Source organism: Diadema antillarum, unplaced genomic scaffold, assembly GCF_040938485.1.
Source record: "Diadema antillarum isolate AM-2024a unplaced genomic scaffold, OU_Dant_1.0 seq00001447_RagTag, whole genome shotgun sequence".
NCBI lineage: Eukaryota > Metazoa > Echinodermata > Echinoidea > Diadematoida > Diadematidae > Diadema > Diadema antillarum.
Window position 1 is genome coordinate 114995 of NW_027272193.1, and position 23029 is coordinate 138023.

The 23029-nt window shown below is 40.7% G+C and overlaps 1 pseudogene; it reads left to right on the top strand.

The window, feature by feature from the left end:
- Positions 1–23029, top strand: part of LOC139709541 (uncharacterized) — a 151095-nt pseudogene that overhangs the window by 92596 nt on the left and 35470 nt on the right.

Consider the following 23029-nt stretch of genomic DNA (forward strand, 5'->3'; position numbering starts at 1 on the left):
AGAAGTGACGGGAAAATATTTCCTATGTCAGATCAAGAGAATCTGCCACTCCAGGACTTCAAGACAGCCCTGATGAGTTGCAGTTTACCCCCACCGTAATAGAGTCAGCCCTGTAATGCTTCGTAATGACAAATGATAAATAGCGTTTGCGTCTGTGATATTGGCGTGCTTGAATCCCATTGCCTTTGAGTTTCAACACCATACCAGTCTGAGGTAGCTTTCGTGAAATTAAACAAGATTTCCGGACATCGCCCAAAACATGACTTGCAATATTCGTTTACAGCCTGTGGCGTATTGCGTAAATGGGAGAATGTCTCTCTGTGGTCAAGGGTCGTACCTGTATCCCCCCCTCTCTGATTTTTTTTTTTCTCTCTCTCTTGCTGATCACAACATTGGACGGATACCTCCGCTTACTGGTTACCCAGTGCCAAATTGTGATGTCTTGTCTCCTCGCCTGCCCTGTCCCCCTGTCCCCCTGTCGCCCTGTCGTCTCCCCCTCGTCATGTAGCCCCCAACAATTTGCCCTTCCTTCCTGTTTCTGCGTGCTGCAGTTGACCTGCACCGTGTTTGCACACGGTGTTTACCGCACCGGGGTAGAACTGGGCTGTGGGGGTGCTTCAGTCTTGGTTGAAGTCTCTCTGCATCTTTGTCCGTCCCTCTGTACGTCTTTCTCCCTGTATGTCTGTCTGTCCATTCCCCTTCCACCTCTCCTCTCCATCTCCTGTGTCTGGGTGCAGTCTGCCCAGGTGAGAGAGAGTCGAGAATCCTGAAAGAGTACGGGGCTCATGGATTGTGCCCTTTTTCTGCACAACCGGCCAAATAGAGAGAGAGAGAGAGAGAGCGTCTCTTGTGTGATGTTTGGTTCACAGCCCCATGGAACTAGGTCTTTAATCACTTGGGTGTGAGAATTGTGTCCCCCCCCCCCCCCCCCCCCCCCCCCCTTGACTGGTTCCTGAATTGACAGAGAGCATTCAACTGCTACATCCTGGTCAGCAGCAGCTCATGGGGAATAACGCTGCATTTCATATCCAGTACAGAAAAAAATCAGGACAAAATGATGGGGGGGGGAGGGGGAGGGGAGAGAGAGGAGGAGAAGAGGAGAAGAAAAACGATACAGGAGGAATGCAGGAAAGAAGTGTAGGGTAATGCACTCCCGCTAAAAGCATAAAGCATATGATTTTCAAACAAAGTGTGATTGATTTGTCAGGAAAGAGAGACATCATGCAATGGGGGGCTCCACACTTGGAATCCGTGTTGTCATGCGTAACCTGCACTTCCAATTACCGTCAGTGGTATGGTCATTTGTGTGTGTGTGTGTGTGTGTGTGTGTAGGTCCAAATGGTCAACTCGTTACTTGCTTTGAAGGGTCTTGTCAGTTTTTTTGCTGCTCCCAGAGTTGTTTTCTTCTGCAGGTCAATAACCAGGACCAGAAGCATAGCATGCCATTTGCAGTGTTTCAGTTTTACTTTTTTGTATCATTTTGACCACATTTTTATTGCTCCCTCTCTATCTTGTTTCCTACATAATTAGAATAAGTTGCAAGAGGAAGTGATAATAAAGAACTTCTGGTATCTCAGATTCTTGAACAAATGAAATTATGAGCGTCAAAAGAGAGTCAACCCTGAGAGTTTGTAGGTATTTTTGATGTAACCATCAAAACAGCAGCTGGTAAGTGAAAAATATGAGCACAATTTGATCATATCATCAGAATGTTGCTCCTCGATTTTAATTCCTGTGCATCATGTATAAAACATGGTATCTTGAAGTCTGTTTGTAAAAGATGACCTGGTTAGCAGTTAAGGCCTTTTCCTTTGTAGACTATTCCCCATTTGCCTTAAAATGCAAACAATGGGCAAAGACTTCCAATTTTCATTTTGTAAGTTTGCAGGAAGAGGTTGATTCCTTTTTTTTTAAAGATGTACAAGAACAAAATATCTTAAGTGTTTCTTAGGGGTTGTAGAGAATGAGTACATCCGCATATATGTGATAAATAAGTGATGATTTTCAATTGTGAAACTAAATAAGAATACAAAACAAGCAGCTTCACTGTCATGTGAGAATCCCAAATGTTTTGAAGGGTGCGTGGGATAACATTGTTGGTCATCGTTAATGGGAATTGGCTTCATCCTCTTAATAGTTGTTTGAGTTTACTCAAATTTTCACTTGCTAATATTCTGTTATTTCTGTTCATTTCCTGCTTTCGCTCAAAATCACTTCATCGTGGGAATTGATTCTCCTGCACCGTGCATCCGTTTACCTCACGCAGCCAGTCGATCCCTTGCGAGTGTGCTTTGTTGGGCATGTCCGTGCACACGCGCATGTGCGCAAGTACATCAGTACAAAGAAGTCGCAGAAATGAAATAGAGAAATTTGTGAAGCACATTCAATTTTCCTGCTATTACGCTACCAAGCAACGTAGGATAAAAAGAAATAACCAAAACAGCAATTGGTATTGACAACTTGCATCATAGGCACTCAGCACTGAGTCACCTTTGTCCACAAAAGATATTAATAGCATCAGATTTCAAAGGGCAGTGATTTTCCACCGCATCACTTTCTATGCACCAAATGACGTACTAGCAAAATGCGCCTGTGCCTGATGACATTGTGATACTCTGAAATTCAGATTATGTAAAAGGTACACAACAAAACAAAAAGGAATCTCATCAGAGAATGTGAGGATTCTCCGTCGTCTTGGCGATATTAAGACGTAAAAGTAATTTTCCCATGAAAAAAAAATTGTTAGCAAGCATTAGTAGGCTGCCTGGAGATGTAGTTTTCTGAGCATGTGTGTGTTTGTGTGCATGTGTGTGTGTGTGTGTGCGTGTTTGTGTTTGTGTGGAGAAGTGGATGTGTCTCTGTGCTTTGTGATGATTGAATATGATATAATTTATTGTGAGCCGTAGCACTTGCAACTTAATGCCATTCAAAACGCCGACACCGACAACAACGAAAAATGGAGGCATAGGGCATCGCAGATCCGCTTGGCATATTTCTATTATGCAATGCGCTCCAACTGGCGTTCGGGGTCCAGTGTCATCCATCAGGTATTCTTGGAAGCTGAGATGGAGTGGGAGATCTTAGGATGGAAGAGATGAATTGTGTGTGGGTGGGTGGGGGGGGGGGGGGGGGGAGTGGGGGATGTCAGCCAGTTTATTGTACCTTAGCTGCAAAATCACTGAGTGCCCCCGTATCCCATGTATCCTTTACAAATGTAGACTTGTGGGAAGATGACAAAGGAAAAAAGAGAAAGTAGTGATGTTGGAAGCAAAAAGAGTAGGATTTGTCATGTATTTGTCCATCTCTCCTCTTTTATTTTTTTTTTATCGTCCCTTCTGTTTCGAAAAAGAGGGGGCTGCAGAAGTTGTTTGCTAAGTCCTGTTTGTTGACAATTTGTTGTAGGCCAAGCTAGATTGAAAATTAATTGGTTCACAATTTCTCATGCATACGGTTGTTGGTACCTAGGATTATGGTTGATTGTAAATTGGAGCTAACACCTAGTGTTGTGCAAATTCTAAGTTTGTGGAAATTTGTAGTAGATGCTCCTGGTACATCTACGACCGTGCTTCTTAACCTTTTTATTTTTTAACCCAAGGCCCACTTTGGCCACTACAATATTTTTTTTTAGGCCCAGTTGGATCGAACACAAATATCTTTTTATTTTAGTTTGGGAAGACATTGCATCCTGCTGCTGCCGCCCACTGGTTGAGAAGTACAGATCTAGGGTACTTGTATACAGATATTTTTTATTTGCTGCCTGTGTTCTGCGGATTGATGTTGCTGATTTCTCATTAAGAGCATAATGCAATTCCTTCCATTATGCAGTGTTTGAAATTCTTAACTTAAGGTTGCAGCTCTCAAGAATTTATCAGAAATTTTGCCCAGATATTGAAGAGGTAAATTAACAAATTTAGTATAATTTCTCCAGGAAATTTTATGTTTCTTCAGTGGCATTGATTTCCAAATTGTCTTGCATAGGTCTGAAGTGTTTTTTTTTTTTCAAGTGATCACATAATTTCTTTTTAACTGTTACTCAGCAGCAATGCCTCACCAAAGAAATTTGATTTCATTCAGAACTTTGCTCAGTCAATGATACTATTGTACTTACAACGATAGACATAGGTTAACACTCAGCTGTCTTTGTGCCATATGTTCAAAAGTTCTTGATACTAGTACACAGTCATTTGAGATGTCAGAGGATGATTCAACAAAGCGTGACTAAGCCAGAGCTCACTAAACTTCTCTTTGCTGTAACACGTTTTTATTGCGTAGCTTTTAACAGCTTCGAGAACCAACGCAATCAGTTACTGATATCTATCATGTGTGAAAAATCTTCAGCACAGTGACAGTAAATTGCCATATGTGTGTGCTTCCCTGTAGAAGATTGGATGATGGCTTTCATTTGCTTCGCTGAATTCATGAGACATCATTTCTTAAAGCTTCCTCCCCCTCCTCCCGAGATAGATACAAAATAAATAAACAAAGCACTCCATGTCACTGAAATGAAGTCGTGTATCAAAATTCTACTTTTTTTCCTTCAAAAATATTTTAGCACTGAAAGTCATCAATCGGTACTTTGCAATTTTCAGTTTGCGTCATTTACAAGCACACTGGCCACAGAGGATAAAGTGAATGCCTAGTAGGGTATATTGACATAGTCCCACTTATTGTAATTTATGTCCTCTCCTGTCTCCCTGGCGCTGGCTGCTTTGCACACATATCACTTCATCTCCTCTAAGAGATATTGATTGAGTCTGCGTGGTTTCAGGTTTGTATCCCGCGGGAAGAATTTGTTTAAGTGGTTTTGTGGGATGGGAAGGATTTTGATGTCGAATTGGACATCTCTCTTTCTCTACGCAGTTTGAACACATGCTGATTTGGGGAAATGATAACTTTTGTTGTTTGGGCTGCCTCCTTATTCGGTGTCGGCGATCAGAACAGCACCAGCTGCATCGCCATGATCATGGCTGTTTGTCATTTAGCGGCTATATTTGGAAAGGATTGTCATCTAAGTTTCATGGGATTGGATTTGAGAGCAAGGGACATCGGCTGAATTTTACATCTGGCAGAGTTGCAATTAATGAAATATAACAGACCCATGAACAGACATACAGACGTACACACCCACTCATAGAGATTCTCGTAGTACAGACATCAGTTCTTTTGCAAGGGTCATCCAATTCATGGCCTGAAAGCTCTAATCATATTATTAGGCTCTCTTTCATTTATTCATTTAGATGTTGTGAAGTATCAGCCATCAATCTTTTGAAAGAGAATACTTTCTTTACTGTTAAAAAACAAGAATGGATATGAAACTAGGAATTATGGGTTCTTTAAGTGGACATTCTGTTTGATCAGCCACACAATTTAACAGAACTTCACCATTTCATCTTCAGGATGATACTTCTATTCATCTAGCATACATGATACAGTATGTTTCAGCAGTCACTATGTTATTCATTCTTTCTCTGAAGTGTCCTATTACCCTTTCAAAAAGGACACAATGAAAGATCATATTGCAGTTTCGCTTAAAACAAAGCAATGTAGAATGACACTGATTTACTCTGACAGTTTGTATGCTGCACAAATCCTTGTCCATTTCCTTCTCCATTTGACAGACGCACAGACACACACACACACACACACACACACCCACCCACCCATATATATATTATATGTATGTATGTGTTTTGTTTTGTTTTTAGGTTTGTTTCGTTGTATTTTTCGCTTGCGAGAACCATTCACTGCGGAGGGCAGAGCTGATTTGCTAGTTTGACGCTTGAATTGGTGTCTGTTTGGGCTCCCGAGCAGACGGACCCCTCACCTGCCATTAGGCGCGATTCGGTGCGATAAGTGAGTTGACGTCACATCCTGGCGTTCCATCACACTTGATTTCACCGCCGGAGAGGTTATTGTTATTTATTCCCCTGGCCGTTCAACGCCCATTGTTGACACAGACACAGACAGACGGAGAATGGAGTTCAAGGGACAGGCGGAGGGCAGATGACAAATGTCTGTCTGTCTGTCCCTGATGGAAAAAAAAAAAGTGATACAAAGAAAAGAGAAGAAATGCCTTTGTATAACAGAACAGATAAGGAAACAATTATTGGTGCTTATGTACCCAAGCATTTTCTGCAGTGAAGGTCTTAATGTCCGTAGTTTTGTTGTTGTTGTTTTTTTATATATATCCAAAGGGAGTGCATCATGCTCTTGAATTTTCCAAAGTGTTCTGAGAGTTTCTCTGCATCCATCATACTTGAGAAGGTGTCTCATTGAGATGATGGCCAAAGTGGAAATGAAACCAGTGTCTACCCTCTCCACCACCATGCACACGACCAAAAGCCATGGATGGGGTGTGTGGGTGATGAGCAGAGAGAGGTCTGATGCTTGGCGCTTGGATGCTGATGGCCTTGTGGTCAGTCCCGAGATTTCATGGAGTGCTCTTTTGTTTGCGGGGGATTTGTTTACCCAGGAAGTTGTTACAAAGATATTTTTAGGGTACATGTGCCATAGTTCTGGCATTGTTATTCCTATTGTACAGTATTGACCAATGCTGTTGTCTGCGAAGCCCCTTCTTAAATGTGCATTTGTCATGTGTATGTGCATGAAAATTTGATACAGTTATAAAATGTGCTGATACTTGCCCTCTTCAAGCTGTCTTTGTGTGTGCCCAAGATGGTTTCATTAGTATCACAATAGCACTCTGTCAACTTTTGGCTCAAACTTCCAACGCATCTCACCCTGAGTGGATGAATGCATTCTTCAATATGTTCTTTCAGTTTCTCTGAATGCATTGGATCACGTCCTCAGGACAATGGATGTGTTTCCTAAGTCAGTCTCACATTACACGGTCAAACTGAATGCTCATGTTACATGTACTGTTCAGGTCAACTTTTGATGATTGCTGTAGATTGAGAGAGTGTGTGTCCATTACTTTGGGCACTTGACTAACAAGAAATTACCAACCCTCAATGGTTAGAATACAATATACATGACATATGGGGCAAGTTCATGATGGTAGGGTTCTGTATGTACAGTGAGAAGTTAAGCTAGAGGTACAGGAAAAAGTTATTTCGGACTGCAACCCAAAAATCAAAAGCAAGTTGAGAGCTGATCAATGGTTTGGATCGGGTGATAGAAGAGTCCCATTTCCATATTGGACTTTGAAGATCAGTGAATCAGTGAAGTGGAACGGGGATAGTTGAATGGCCCTTTGTCTGTGTACCATAATCTTATGATTGCAGTGGCGACATCTGTAGCAGTGAATATGAATGCTCATGGTCTAAATTGCTGGGGCTCTTTGTTGTTGGGGTTTTTAGCAACTCAAGATCTACAAACTCCTTTGTCTGACCATGGGCCCTAGCCCAAAGTCTGCTGATGGCTTTTCATTTAGCTCATTGTACAAGTATGTGTTCTGCCAGGACTAGCAAGAGTTGTTAAAGGGGAATGAAACCCAAATATACATGTGAATTGAGTTGATGCAGCATTATTAGTAGAATACATCAGTGAAAGTTGGATGAAAATGAGGTAACCTGTTCCAAAGTTATGAGTTTGTAAAGTTTTGGTGCAGCCATCGCTGATGAGAACACTACCACAGTTGATGACATCTCATTTGAAAAAAAGATATAAGGAAAAGAAAATTCAACATATTTTCACTCTTCTAACACAATGAAAGAGCACTTGACTGACCACTTTCAGAAAGCAGGGGGAATGATATTACTCTTAACATATGCCTGCAACAAGTTGACGGAATGCATACATTTCATTAAAAAATTGATTTCATCAAATTTTCGTAATATTTCATTATGTTGCTCTTGATATGTGATGTCATGAGGTCAAAGATATAATGAGAGGTACCGGTAATCCACAAATCAGACTAGAGGTCATAAATGGAGTGCAGTGAGGGTTGAAGTCTGAAATTCCCCTCTATTGTATCAAATGTTATTTGGACGTATGGCAGAGTGATTGACCGATGCGATGTGTGCCATATTGAAGACCAGAGCTCTTCTTCATTCTGTTCCTACTTTAGGTTGTGTGGTTTCTCCTGTGTGCATGCTTATCTGTTCCATCTCAGACCACTCTTTGCACCTTCTATCATATGTGGCATTTTTAACTTTGTCTTTTCCACTCCCCTCATCCAATGTTTAAATGTATGTATTCTGTAATTCTCGGTAGCAGAGGTCATCCACACCATTCTTAATATCCCTCCCATTCCACATTGTAATTCCTGATATCTTGTTTCTCCTTTTCTGTCTGTTGCGGTCCATTGCTTTTCCTGCCTTGTTCTCGTCTGTAACCTGCTTTGTTTTATCCCTCCAGCCTCCATCTCCTTGCCTTGACTCTGGCTGTATCCTGCATCTTTCCTTCTCTCCATCTTCTCTCTCCATCTCTTCTTCTTCTTCTTCTTCTCTGTCCTTCCCCCATCTCCCTGTCTCTCTCCCACTACTCCCTCACTTCCTTTCTCTTTCCAGTTTTCCACTCCACACATCGGCTTCAAACTGGCATCTATAGCTCAATCACGTTAATAGAATCTCTGACAGGCTAACAGTGCTTTCACCCAGTTTAGCCACGGATGTGTACATAATGTGCGTCCATGTGTGCACGAGAAAGAAAGGATGCAAAGCACTTTATAGATTCTTCAGGTCATTTGGCTCACACCCGATCGGATTCTGGGATGTCTTTCATATACACTGCAGTGTATCTCTATCTATGTGTGTACATGTACTTTGCTTGCATCACACGACCGAAAGCAATTATTGTTGGATATATTCACTTGCCTGTGGTGGACAACACCCCACGCCATAATGGCAGGTCTCATTAGTAGGCATTAAGTGTGTCCCCTCATTGTTTCCTGTCGTACTCAAATGCTGCTTTTGAACATTTGAATTAATGCCAACAGAAACACACCTTTGCACAGTCAGGATTGCTTTGTGACCAGGGTTGTTTTACAACCAGGATCGGTTTAGGGATATTCATTCCCACTGACTGTACGATTCCGCAGTTATGCACGCACATGCAGATGATACGGACACAGAATGAAGCTTTTACATTAGCAGGAATGTGGAAATCTGTAATCCATTCTTGCGATTGTTCGGGTCAGTTGAGCACAATTTGTGAAAATGACAAGATGGCCTTTATGAAATGACAAGATGGCCTTTATGCCATCGTCATTACTCGCCATTAAGTTGTGATAAGATGATGTAAAATTCTATGCAAAGGTATTCTGCAGATTTGAGCAAGATTATGTAATAAATATTCCAAGAATGAGGAACTACATCATATTAGAATTGAAAGCAAGATCATGATATGACCAGAAAAGGTGGAGTAGTTTCCCTTCAAGCTACAGGTGTACATATTCTGCTCTCTCAAGCGGAGATTAATGGATAGGAATTAGTGTCAGTGATGAAGGGTTTTGGATTTTTTTTAATCCGTTTTTTTTTTGTGTGTGTGTGCTATAGAAGTTAATGAAATTAGGGCAATGTTATTGCTGAAATTGCTAATGTATTATGTGTCTCTCTGCATTCACATTAGATAGGTTGTACATCGGTGGAACCTTGCATCTTTCAGATGTGTAGTTGATATTTGTGATTTTGTTGAATGCACGTAGGGTAGGGCTACACTCACTGCTGATGAGCATTAGTTGTGAGACACACAGGCTTTAATGTGTGGGACTATGCGCTCTCTGTCATTGTCACTGTGCGACGGCAGTATTCATTCAATCAATCATATACCTAAAAGATGAAAATGAATGAATGCATAATGATTTAAACAATATCTCAGTAGTATTTATTCAATCAATCATTCACTTAAAGATGAAAATGAATGAATGAATGCTTAATGATTCGAACAATATCTCCTCCATAGCTTTCTGTAGTCTACTGTATGCATGTTGGTTTTCCATCTGTTTGAACTACACTAGTATGTTCAAGGTTGATAACATCCAAACATTTGTACCGCATACCCACCTGATCAAAACTGAAGATGACATTGCGGCCAACATGTGATGCTTTCTTCTGATGTTCAGTGAAAGAGCAAGCGGTTTATGCAATCACTAAGGAGAGGGGGGGGGACTTCTGTTATTGGAAATATTTTAGCAGTAGCACATTATTGTGCATCCATTCTTTTTTCTTTCCTTTTTGTTGTGGGGGAGAGGGGTGGGGGAGCATTTTTGATTTGATACCTTTTGGATGAGATTTAGATTGGCCCTGACAGAACATCAATCTAGTATGAAATCTAGTATCCCCCATGATATTCCTGTGAGAAAAGAGGAGAAGGGTAAAGTGGCCGTCCCCCAAAGTCCCATCACTGCTCAGTGTGTCGCTTTGTAGACCATGCCAAACTGGATAACATGGGAGCCAAGGTAAAATCTGCCCCCCCCCCCCCTCCAAGCTCCTATGACCATTGTTATTTGCAGCATGCACAATATACTGCCTGTGCTTTTTGTACAGCTGTTGCGGACACTGGTTAAATGGCGTAATTACCACAACAAACATGGTCCAAAGCCAGACTAATGTTCTGTTGGTTGCTAATATGGTACTTGAACAGAAGGTAAGGCGTTCAGTGCTACAAAGTAAATTTTGACTGGGCACAACCTGTGTGAAGTAGTACAATGTATTAGTCACAAGTGTAGGAGCTTTCAAAATAAACTATTGATATTTTTCTGCTTTTGATTCTTTAAAGTGTCTTATGAAGAAAGGGAATACCTCTTTATTTGGGGGGGGGGAGGGAGGAGAGGGGAATAATGATGGAGAAGGGATTAATACTAGTACTGTTCATATCAAGAACTTGATTCATATATAATAATTCGGTCAAAATCCTAGTACTAGTCTGGATAGAATGTAAACAAAATAAGAGATAAATCATCTGAATGTTTTTGGTTCTTATGAAAGCAGTCTTTATTATGTCCATTAGCAAAGTTTAGAAGAGAAAACGAGAGAAGCGCATGGCAGGTGTGCGTATGGTCATGCCTGACAAAGAAGAGGTGGCGATTTAAGGATGTATGGGACTAGTGTAAATATTACTCCTTTTTTTTATATGTTTATTTTAACTTCACCATTACTTTTACAAATTTGAAAGCTAGCAAGAGTAGGAAAACATACGGTGTCTTCTTCATAGTGATGCGAAAGACAGTTGGACATTTGAAGTCATTTCTCCCCCAGATCTGGCTCCAGTGGTAGTTTGACACCCTCGAGTTCCTTGGTAAACACAACAAAAGCATCATAACACTCAGTTATACTTGCAGCAAGCACAGAACCCCATTTGCTGCACGAGGCTCTCAATCCCTCAGCCACACAGAGCACGCGGCTCGGGGCGTAGAACAGGTTGCAGGAAGCACTGGCCGCTAGGATGAGCCTAAATTTAGACGTCATGTCATGTCGTCCGCGATGTGGTACCTCGCAGGGGAGAAAATGGGTCAGGGTGTCGTTGATTTGCAGGGGCTACTGGGTGGGGCGGGCAGGGCGCAGAGGGTCGCGTGTGCCAGGGCTGTTTGCATTTGCCCCTCGCTCCTAGTAGCTGTGCTTGATGACATCTTGGTGGTGTGGGGGGGGGGGGGGGGGAAGGGAGCATTTGAAAGCTGTCCAGGGTAGTTGGATTTCATAGTCTTATAGAATGAGACTTTTCAGGCTGTAATGAGGCTTTCTTGGATGAAATCCTGTGTTTCTGTACACAATGTCAAGGGCAGGTGGATTTCATAGTCTTTAGAATGAGACTTGTCAGGCTTTAACAAGGCTTCCCGGATTAGATTGTGTGCTTCTGTATACTTTGTCAAGGCCAGTGATTTGTAATAAACATTTAAGGAGTAGTATCCAAGATATGGCCATCAGATGGGAGGCAGCATATTGCAAGAGGGGCTGCAGCAATGTTTTTTTTTTTTATGATAGTGTCATCTTCTTTATTGGCATTGCTGTTTGGTTGTCTGAAAGAATCAAAGAAAAATTGGATTAACTGTCAAAATTGCTCTGTGAGATTACCATTTGTGGGTGTATTCTGACAACTGAGGCACTTGCAGCCAACAGTCATTTCATGTGCATCAATGGTGAACAATGCTGAATATGATTATTAGCCAATTGAATTGATATAAAAACACATGTTTCCTAACACTGCAAACGCAGTGAAATTTGTTCTCATTCAATGAAACGTTAAATGTTAGTTGTGAAGTCTCTCTGGTGAACGTCACTTCTGATAAAACTCATCTCCAGAAATGGTATGGTGGTTTTTGTTTGTCTGTTTTTTTGTTTGTTTGTTTTGTTTGTTTGTTTGTTTGTTTGTTTGTTTGTTTGTTTGTTTGTTTGTATTTGTTGTTTTGTGTATCATCTCATCACAATGAAGTGGTTATCAGATAAGATCACTTTCTGGCATAAAATGCGATGAAGCTGAATTGAAGTGACAAGAGAATAAGCTTGTTCAGTCGTTGGATTCCTTTCTTCCACCACCCTGGCCGAACGTACCAACAAGGGTAGCCTGTGCTTTCAGCATAAGATATAGAATTAGTGGTGTCATGTATGGAGATACACGTTTGGAGACTATGAGATGACGTCTAGGCTCTGAGCTGCTCGAGAAATGGAAGGATGCCTGTAATTGATTTAGTGAAATCAAAATGTATTTAACAGATATTGACAGCTTTATGTTTAATACCAATTTCGGACAGAGTTCGAGGAATAACCCATCTTGAATAGCAGTTGTGTGTATGCACAAAAATAAATGAGTCATCATCATATTTCTATTTTAGAAGAAAAGTGTACATTTCGTAGTGAGCTATCAAAATGACTCAAAATGTTGGGTAGTTAGACAGGTTCAAACAAGTGGTGTGAAAGGAGAGTTTTTTTCAAGAAAGGTCATATGAATGAATGCACGGATGCAAGCATTTTATCTTTAACATTTAAAAGAGAAATGCTGGGTGAATGGTATGAAAGCAGTACACACTTTAATCTCAGTATACTGTAAAACGTGATATATTCGCGGCATGAAATTTTCGCGAATTGGAGCCGACGGCCTTTTTAGTGGCAAGAAATTTTCGCGAATTGCCTCTTGCGTTCAATGTATAGAGTGTAGATAAGAAATTTCGCGTGCATTTTAATTTCGCGAATCTTGGCGCTCGCGAAATTCGCGAAATTGAAATGCACGCGAACATTTCTCGTTTTACAGTATTCATTTTTGAAGGAGCCCTTTGTTCATCCAAACATTATGAATCTGAACTTTTGTATATTATACCTTATTCCGTACTGTGCAGATATAATACAGAATTGGGGGGGGGGGGGGGGTAAAAAAGAGAAAAGGGAAGGGAAAAATCTTTGAATAATTCCACATGAGGAATTAGACTTCTTTGGAATGAACAACTCTACTTTTGTACATTCTAGGAATCTGATATATTATCTCATGCACAATTTCATTGAAAAAGTGGCTTGGCCTGCCCATTTCTGTCTCTTAAAGGTATTGGACCACCTTTTTGTTATCCTGTGCTTTCATCAGGAAAGAATGTATCTGTCCAGTGATGCGTTTGTTGGTTTCTTACTTGTTGTGACACCCATCATTTGGCACATCTTGATCAGACCAAGCGATGAACCGAAATGACTGCAGATTCTCTTCCTTTCACAGCTGCGGTAGTTGCCATAACCCAGCAACTTTTCTATGTCTTCATCGTTATGTAAATCATTATCATCAGATAATCTGTATACATGTGTCATTTAGTTTGGTACTTATTTTGTATGTGTGGGATGGGGTGTATGCACCTACAATTGTATTTGTGTGTTAGATCACTGAGCCTTTTCAAAATCTCTCAAGATGACAGTAATGTAGCAGATCTTTGTAAAGCAGGGTTTTCACCATGTTCCCTCATTCCCTTTAGACTAGATGGGACGGGATGGTGGTTGCAGTGGTTTCGGGCTACCCCCCTGAACACACTTCCACCGCAACCCAATTCTCCCTATCACATATAACCGTGAAAACTCAAGCGGCGGTAGCACTATTTGATTTCCATATCAATGTGGTGACAAAGCTGTGCTAGTGCACAGTGTGAGCTGTACTTGATGGTACACGGAAAACTTGGAGCACTATCTCTTAAACTACCATAGTTTTGTAGATTTTCTCACCAATTGTTACGTGTTGGGAAAAGAAATCTCAAGTTATAAGCTCGGAAAATGCATTCCATTGTGAAGGAAGTGACAAAGTTTAGTCATGATAAAAAGGAAAAAATGAGGTGCAATGACTGCACACATGCTCTGCCCAAACCTGCTGCACAGTAACTTGGCATTACTGGAAGTGCAGTAGGTGAACACCAAAAGTGTGATTCCGCTTGACCTCCGCGTGTTGCGTATGGTTGCGTTAAATCACCTCATTCATTTACGCATAGTGAACAGCTAACATACGGACCCGACCACTAGCAATGAAATGTTTACATTTATATGCAATGGGGGAACTCTGTTTGAGATGTGAATCTGTATAGATACAGTTTTGTACCAATAGAAATGAATCAACTTGGTAGTCATGAATTAATGAAACCTCACCTCAACAAGCAGAATGGGGGGGGGGGAATAATTTTGTTTGTATGTGGTCATGCACAGCAATCCTTTATCCTAAATTCTTAGATTTACTCTTTGCACTTTCAAGATAATTTGAGTTGTGCCATAAATCTAATAATTGTGCATATAGCATAGGTAATGAATTCAAACCAGAAAGAGAGAGTAAAAGAGGAAAGAGAGAAGAGTGAGAGAGAGGGGAAGGAGTGTTATGAAAGGAGCGAGGAAAGGTGGAGAGGAAGAAAAAGGAGGAGAGTACCACACTTTATCTAAAGAGAAAGAGACCAGGATTTCATGATAAATTTAGATAAATCCTGGAATTGTATGTAAAGAAGCCCGTCAGATGACTGCTAACTACACATGCACACGCCTCTCTCATGCACTTGACATTTGCAAAAGCCACTGACATTTTCATCAAACGGTTGCGACTCTCGGCAAATCAAGTTTTGCAACACTGTCTCCCCCTCCCTCACCAGCCCCCCCCCCCCTCCCCACCCCCACCTCTCGCCCCCCCCCCCTCCCCCTTCCAACCCATTCATTCTTTTCATTGAGGAAACCTCAGATGATAGCTTTGCATGATACTGGCGGGAAGAAAAGGCTGCAAAAATAGATTGTAGCCAGCCTTAGCGAGAATGAGAGGTGGTGGGGGTGGGGGGGGGGGGGATGGCGAGGGATAGAAACAGAATCTTATTCACATGTGTGACCTTTTGAGCCAATCTTGTTGAATTTCAAGCCCTGTGGAAGACCTGTAACCCGAGAAATCCTGATGTTCAATCTGACAGATGCATGATGGGTGTCGCCTCTCTTCCCGGAGTGAGTTTGGATAGTCATGGCAAAGGCAATAGTGAGAGAGAGAGAGAGCGGGGGGGGGGGGGGGGGGGGGGGGGGGGGGGGGGGGAGATCAAGAGAGATACAAATTAATGCAGTGAGCGACAGATAAGGTGAGCAATAAGGGCAGGTGAGGAGCAGTCCCAACGTGACAAAGATTCTGCCTCTAATGTCAGATCTTATTGTTGATTTGAAATGATCAGGGAAAATATCCACAAAATTTTTGCATCTCTGTCTTGTCCAAGTAAAAGATGATAAGTACAATGTGTACCCTTTGACGATTATGATGGCTGATTTTTTTTATTTTTTATTTTAAAGAAAGAAGAATGGTGTGAGTGGCAGACTGAGCCGTAAAATGATTTCGTATGAATGAAAAACACTCAAGCACACAAAAGTTTTGACAATTATGATAATAATAATGATAACATAGTTAACACTTCCGTTGTGCAGTCTGTCAAAAAGATGCTCTGGCGCTTTAAAGCTTAAAAGAAAAAGAAAAAAAGAAACCAACTTTGCCGTCAATATCAAGATATCTTTAAACAGATGTCATCCTGCCAATAAGCTGTTTATTGAACAGTGTATTTTAACAGCACTGTCTTTGAGAAATTGGTTACACATTGTTCACTTGTTCAAATGTTTTGGGGTCGTAGCATTGATTAAGCTTTTTCATTAATCTGTTCCTAATGAATAAACTTCAATACTAGGAATCCACCCTTCATATATTAGTTGTTGCTATGTCAGGTAAGCTTTCAGGTTGCCAGGAACCCCCTTTGTGTAAAAAAAAAAAGATGAATACAAAATATGCATGTAATTTAAATGTGTTAGAAAACCGGGGTATTCTAATCGTGCTTCAGCTTTGTGATTTTGAAATACTATTGAGAGAAGCACCTCTTTAAGGATACACTTTTTCTTATCTTAAAGCCGATGTCAACCTTTTTAAGGTGGCAAAGTTCCTATATTCACAGATTTAACTGAAAACATTGTTCAATGGCTCCTGTAAGGAGATATTTCAAAACATATTAATGATTACTTTTAAGGAAATAAAAGCTTTCAAATGAAAATAACTGCACTCAGGAAGTGGTTTGTTTTTGTGTGTGTGTGCTTTTTTTTTCAGTAATACTACTATTGACTTCATGTATTCAGTCCACTTGCCCACATCCGTGTTGGCAGTTCTGTAATATTTAAGTGTCCTAAAGTGTTTTTCTTCTTTTTATCATTTTTGCATATCTTGAGTAGCCAGGAGTGAAGGGAAAGCAGCAGAATCAACCATTCCAGACATTTGTCAGGCTTCTTTATCTCTGATGTAGTTATACAATTTTAGGAATGCTGTGGAGTGTATTAGGCAGGAGGTGATTGAGATATGAAAGGGTGGACAATCAGGTCGTGGTAGAAAGATACAGAAAGATAAGGATGATTCAAAAGTCTTTGCCCAATATTCATCTATTCATTCGTTTTTCACAGTTACAAAGCTCTCACTCTCTGTCTCACTATCCCTGAAACCTGAACAGCATAATACTTTCTTGGGACTGAGAGCTCGGTGGAATCCTCTCAAACGATTTCACCCACTCAGAAAAAAGAAAGAAGGAACAACAATTGATTAAATTGCCATTTTGTTTCTTGCACACTGCCGAATCCAATTCCACGACATCCCAGAGATGTTCACATTCCCTCTTCACCCTTTCATTCCCGCGATATTTTCTGCAGAGCAAATCGTCGTGGGCAAAAAGGATACCCCCCACTCATTTGTTGAATCAGTAAATGTCACCATATATTCTTGCACCGCCATTATCAAATCACATATCTATCTCCCTGCATAGCCTATTGACACAACCATTGCCAGAGGAAAGTCGTCCTTTTTGTACTACTGTTATGGTCTCCATACCCTGCTATTACTGACTTCTGTCTGTGTACCCAGTCTCATTTCTAGATCTGCCCTCACCTCCGGCACACACATGCACTTATGGAATAAGTAGAATTTGAAGAAAAAAAAAATAGTATAGATGCAACACAGGTTTTCAAAAGACTCCCTCGGTGTGGTCATGTGTAGGTGTAGTCTTTTGCAGCCATTTTGGACCTTTAGCCTTGTCGTTGACATCCCGCCAGGAACCAGTAGGCAGCATTTGACTCTTCTGGAAGAAATGAGAAACTGATGAAATGAGACGCATATAGCAATGGTCAATAATTAGTCGAGCAAGTTGGCTATTTCTGGTCTTTGATCATTTTTTTTTTCTATAGGTAAGCATAGTTAATGAGGAATCATGGAATAATTCCATATGAGAATGAATGAAGCTATCACCCCACTAACAGTAAGTAAATGCTCCGAGACAGAGAAGCCATATTGCAAATCACACTTTGCTTCGTCTTTTCTTCCAAGCCTCTTTCTTTGTTTCTCCCTTCATGTGCAACCATCCTCTAACACCGGCTGATCACCAAAGCTATCGTCACTTTGGAGACAAATCTCTCTCGACCTTCGTCACTCTCATCTCTCTGCATATTCTTGTCATGAAACGCTCTGCATCTTGCTGTTGGCCAGACATTCTTGTGCATGCAGCAGATGAATAAATGCTGCCCTTGTTTACTTTGCCGTAAAACCAGACATTTTTTTCATGCATTTTAATTTCGCAAATTTCACAAGAGCCAGGATTCGTGAAATTAAGATGCACACAAGAGTTCTCGGATACACCACGTGCATTGAATGCCAGTGGCAATTCGCAAAAAATCATGCCACGAAAAAGACGGTCGGCTCCAATTCACAAAATTTTTTGGTGCAAATATTTCTTTGCATTACAGTACAATGAAATTCTCAAAACAGAAGAAGTGCATGAATTACTGCCTCTGTATTCCAATACATTTGAATAGATCCTTTCTGTCTCCACCCCCCATCACCCCCCTCCCCCATGTCTATGCCAAACATTAATTGTTGAGATGTTGTACTTCATATGCCTCCTTTTATATGTCTAATTAAGTGCATATGTGCTTTTGGGTGAATTTACTCTTTGGGTTTATGGTTCATTATTCCGAAGGTTAGTTAATCCAAAAATGAAATACGGTTAAATAATCCGAAAATGGAAAAAAATGTTCTTTATTCCTCAAGTTCATTAATCCAAAGATGAAATAAGGATTGGTATTTCAAAGGTTGTTAATCCAAAAGTGAAATAAGGTTCATCATTCTGAAGGTTTGTTGATCCAAAGTTGTTATGTTTTTGGAGTAACCAACCCTATTTCATTTTCTGATGAACGAATCTCTGGAATATATCGGACCTTCTATCATTTTCGGATTTAGAGTAACAAAGATTATTTCATTTGTCGGAATTACAAACCGTTGGAAAAATGAATCTTCGGCATAACATCACAAATGTTCAAATCAGTTAGCAGTAAAAGGTTCTTTTAGTTCCACTGTTTTCAAAGTCAGTGTCAAACTTGGCACAGTGTGCTTCATGTCCTGAAGGGAGATGCTGTGAAAAAGATGATATCATTTCAAGACAAAGAAAAATTGGAAGTTATGTCAACTGCGCACACCCAATGATGCCTTTGTGGGAACATGACTCATTTCATATGACTAACTCCGAGAAGACTTTGAAGAGCAGTAGTAGTTCATGCCCATAATCTCTGATCATTTGCTAGAAGAAATTCATATGTTCAAGATCCAATAAATATGATATGACTAATACTGTATAGCACTTTTGAGAGAACGAAAAAAAAAGAAATGATGGAAGAAGAATATGAGAAAGTAGTCCTCACACTTTGCCATTTCATGCTGTTTGGATCAACAGAGACCATCAAGGATTTCTATTTGAGAATGTCTTTAATAGTAAAATACTGAAATATCTTTATAGGTGTGTTTTGGGCAGTTTGCATGATCACAGTCAAGGAAGATATGAATCCTTTGTGTTGAGTACTATAGTTTTGCTATGCTTCAGTTTACACCATACTACAACTTTGTGTGCAGAGATCCACTTTTGATTCCTTTCTTTCTGTCTGAATCTTCTCATCCCTTTCAGATTCGCCAGCCACGCCGCCCAAGCCCAAACTCCCCAGCGGAGTCACGGAGCGCGACATCGAAATGTTCCAACAAGCCCAGGACCAGGCCATGTTGGTAATTATGCCACCGAAACCGACTTCAGAGGGCGTAAGTCCCACACCACTTTTCTATCTCTTCTCCCCAGACCCTGAACTCCAGAAGGCTTGAAAGCGCATCCCCGCGAATGTTTTGCGATTAACTCTCTGCATGTTGTTTAGTTAATCCCTTCCTTACGCATCAGTCAATTAGAAAGCACTGTATTGACAGAAAGAGTCAAACAGCTAAAGTAATGCTACCCGGCATGTGGGCAGAAAAATTAATCCAAGCCATTGCGTCTGTGATTGCATAGAATAAATGATATGCATTTGATTCTCAAATAACGTGCAAATACAGTTTGTTTGTTTTCTTTTCGTGAAAACTTTTGATATGAAAGAACGCCCCTCATGCTTTGCCTCTCTTGCTGAACAAATCAGTTTGCTCACAATATGATGCTCCTACGAGAGAAAATACCAAAAAAAAAAAGACTTTTCCAGTGTCGGCACAAGGAAAAATAAGCTGCGTTTATCTCTTTCCCCTGTTTGAAACATGTTTCAATACCCACTGTCAAAACGCATTTGCAAAGGCCTTTCAGATAGCATTTCTTAGAGTTGTTGCGGTTATCATCTCTGTCACGAGTCATGAGTAAGGCCTTGTCACTGCACAGCTCCATTGCGCAGTTTGAACGGAGGAGCAGGTACCTGTATGATGTAGCTGGCATGTGCAGATCGAGATATAAACATGTTTCAAAATGACGATGCGTTTAACATCTCTACAGAAGGGGGCCTTAGATGGCACTTTTTTTTTTTTTGCGTTTCAGAAAGGCATTTCTAACTCCATAATCAAAACAACTTTGCATTTGAAAATCAACTGCTCAAATCTCCCAGAAATTCATTTCAAGACCTTAGTTCTGCACCAGAAGTGATTTAATGAATGCACCCTTAAATGCTCTGAAACAAAGACTTTTTTTGACTGGCATTCCTGCTGGAGTTGCCAACCTGCTTGAAAATATTTACCAGATGATGACTGACACTTGGGAAAAATTCCAGGAAAAGAGCTAGAGAGCTAAACATGCAGATGAATACATGAAAAACAACAAACAACAAAAGTAGTGAAAGCTGATGTCTGGGTCTTAGTCATATTTTTTTTGAGTGAACACCCAACAGTTTCATGTGTCGATCAACCATCAGTATGAGAATCGAAACCCTTCTGCTGAAATGTCTGAAACATATTGCTTAAATTTTGTTTTTGTCAGGGTTCTTTATGTGTGTGGGCACAGTGTATTGTTTTGTTGGGTTTTTTTAGGTCATAGTCAATATGTCTACTCATTTTTGAAAAGAGAAGATGCAAAAGCAAATAGACTCCCCTGAACAAAAGAACAAGGAATACAAAATGTAAATCATGACCGCCATACCTAGGCTGTGCCAGCTGTGTACGAAATAGTGAAACAAATTTGTTTTTCTATCATGATCGTAAGAGAAGAAAAAGAGAAAAGTCCAATTGAAAGCAAGAGATGTAGAGAAAGAGGCAACTGCATTTGCACACAAATCTTTGCAAGGGTCACTCATCCCAAACAAGGGCACTGCCCCAAGTCATGTTCAGGAGATCAGCCGACCCACTCAGTCTGTGGCGGTGGTGGTCCCGCAATCTTTCCGATGGCAAATTTGCGCGATGCTTTCAAGCCTTCACTCTCCTTTCTGTGTTGGGGACAGAATTTGTGAGTGCAATTGATGCCGATGAGCCAGACAACATCCCCGCTAATGGATTCTTGCCGTCAAGGTATCCCACTTTTTGGAGGAGTCATATGTCCCCTCAAATTTATCGATAGGTGAAAAGACATTGCGTGTGGGTTGATCCACAGGACAGCTACTTACAGACGTATATAAAATACATATATATATATATATATATATATATATATATATGGTCTAGGAAATCCTTGTAAGATAATCTGTCCTTTTACACTCTTATCTGGATCAGAAATTCATCAGGGAGAATTTGCAAATCTCCTTTGCTTGGATAGCATTATTTCAGAGTAAAAGAATCTGGGGAGGGGGGAGGGGGGAGAACAATCAACAATTACCTGTCCTGATGGAGTTGAAGAAAAGAAACCAGACAGACAGTGTCACAAGTGTGACAGAGTGATCGGGAATCGCCACAATGTTGATTGGTTTGTTTCAGGAGATCTGGTGAGTGAGCACGATCATGGACAGTCGCAAAACATTATTCAAGGCCATATTTGAATAGTTGACCCGGAAAGGGAACTTTGAAGATTGTGCAACTGCATACATGGCAGTGATGGTGTTTGTATGTTTGCGTGGCTCCTCCCCCACCCCCCCCCCCCCCCAACAAACAAAGAAAAAGAATTTTAAAAAAATGAAAATATCAGTTATTCTATGTGAAAGTGAGGAGGAAAAAAAAGGGGGTGGTTACAGTAAAAAAGACTGGGGGCTCAGGCTAGCTGTACTGATTTGGGCCACCACACACGTAGATCGTGTCAGAGTCTGGCTCATCGGCATCCGCAATTTCACATACATGGCAGATTCAGATTATCATTTGCTGCACGAATACTCTTCTGAGAGTAAGGGGAGAGATAGAGATTGGAATGAAGAAGTAAACATCGAGAAAAAAAGAAATAACATGAGAAGGGGGGAAAATCCTAAAGAAGTAAGAAGGTGAAAACCCTGGCAGAAGTACACAAAATCAATTCCGTATGATCAGGATATTGATGCTGATTGGCTTATTGAAAACGAGTGCCGACTGTGCCCCGACTTCCCCCAGCCCATGCCCCCTTCTATTTCGAGAACAAGAACTGAGAAGGTGCGAGGGAACCAGCTGTCTTTTGCTCACTTTGGTATTTTTCTCCCCCTTCACCCCCTTTGTGTGGGGGATCAGGATGACAAATCAAAAATTTGCTGCCGTCTTTTCGGGCCAAAAGACGTGACGAGGAGATGGTTTTCTTGGAAATTACAGCGTGGAAATGATTTCATCGACAAAAGGCGGCTCTTTGAACAGCAGTATTTGGCATCAAGAGCAGCTACGTGACATCCGCAAATTCTTTACTCCTAAGATCTTGGATTAGATCCCTACGAATTGTACAATTTGGTTGATGAAATGCCACTCCATTCCAGAAAACTGATAAAGAAAATTACCAATTCTGCTTTCACGCAGTGATATGATTAGGAGAAACCTGTGCCTTTTCTCCATCATGTATGGAACAGCAAAATGTTCAATAGTTTGTTTGGTAGTGGATCACAAATTGCTATCCCTCACAGAATTCATATGCACCATCAGAGAAATTATTATCCAGTCCAAGCCACCAGTGCATCAAATTTGTAAACCGAATCTGAAAAGGGGTCTGTTCAGATTACTCAACCTGCCATGTAAATAATAAAACTGATATACATAATTTATTTATGTGTGAAAGAATGGTACTTGGAACACTGGTCTGCAATATCTATCGTTCCAGTTTAAACAGCCTTTGCTTTGCTCTCTCTCACACACACTCTTCTGTAATTAGGGAAGTGCACCATGTGATAATGTGAATCTGCCAATGTCCCCAAAATAACATGTGTTCATTCACTGTGTTGGTTTTTGTCACTGATGTTCATATTGCATGTTGCCACTA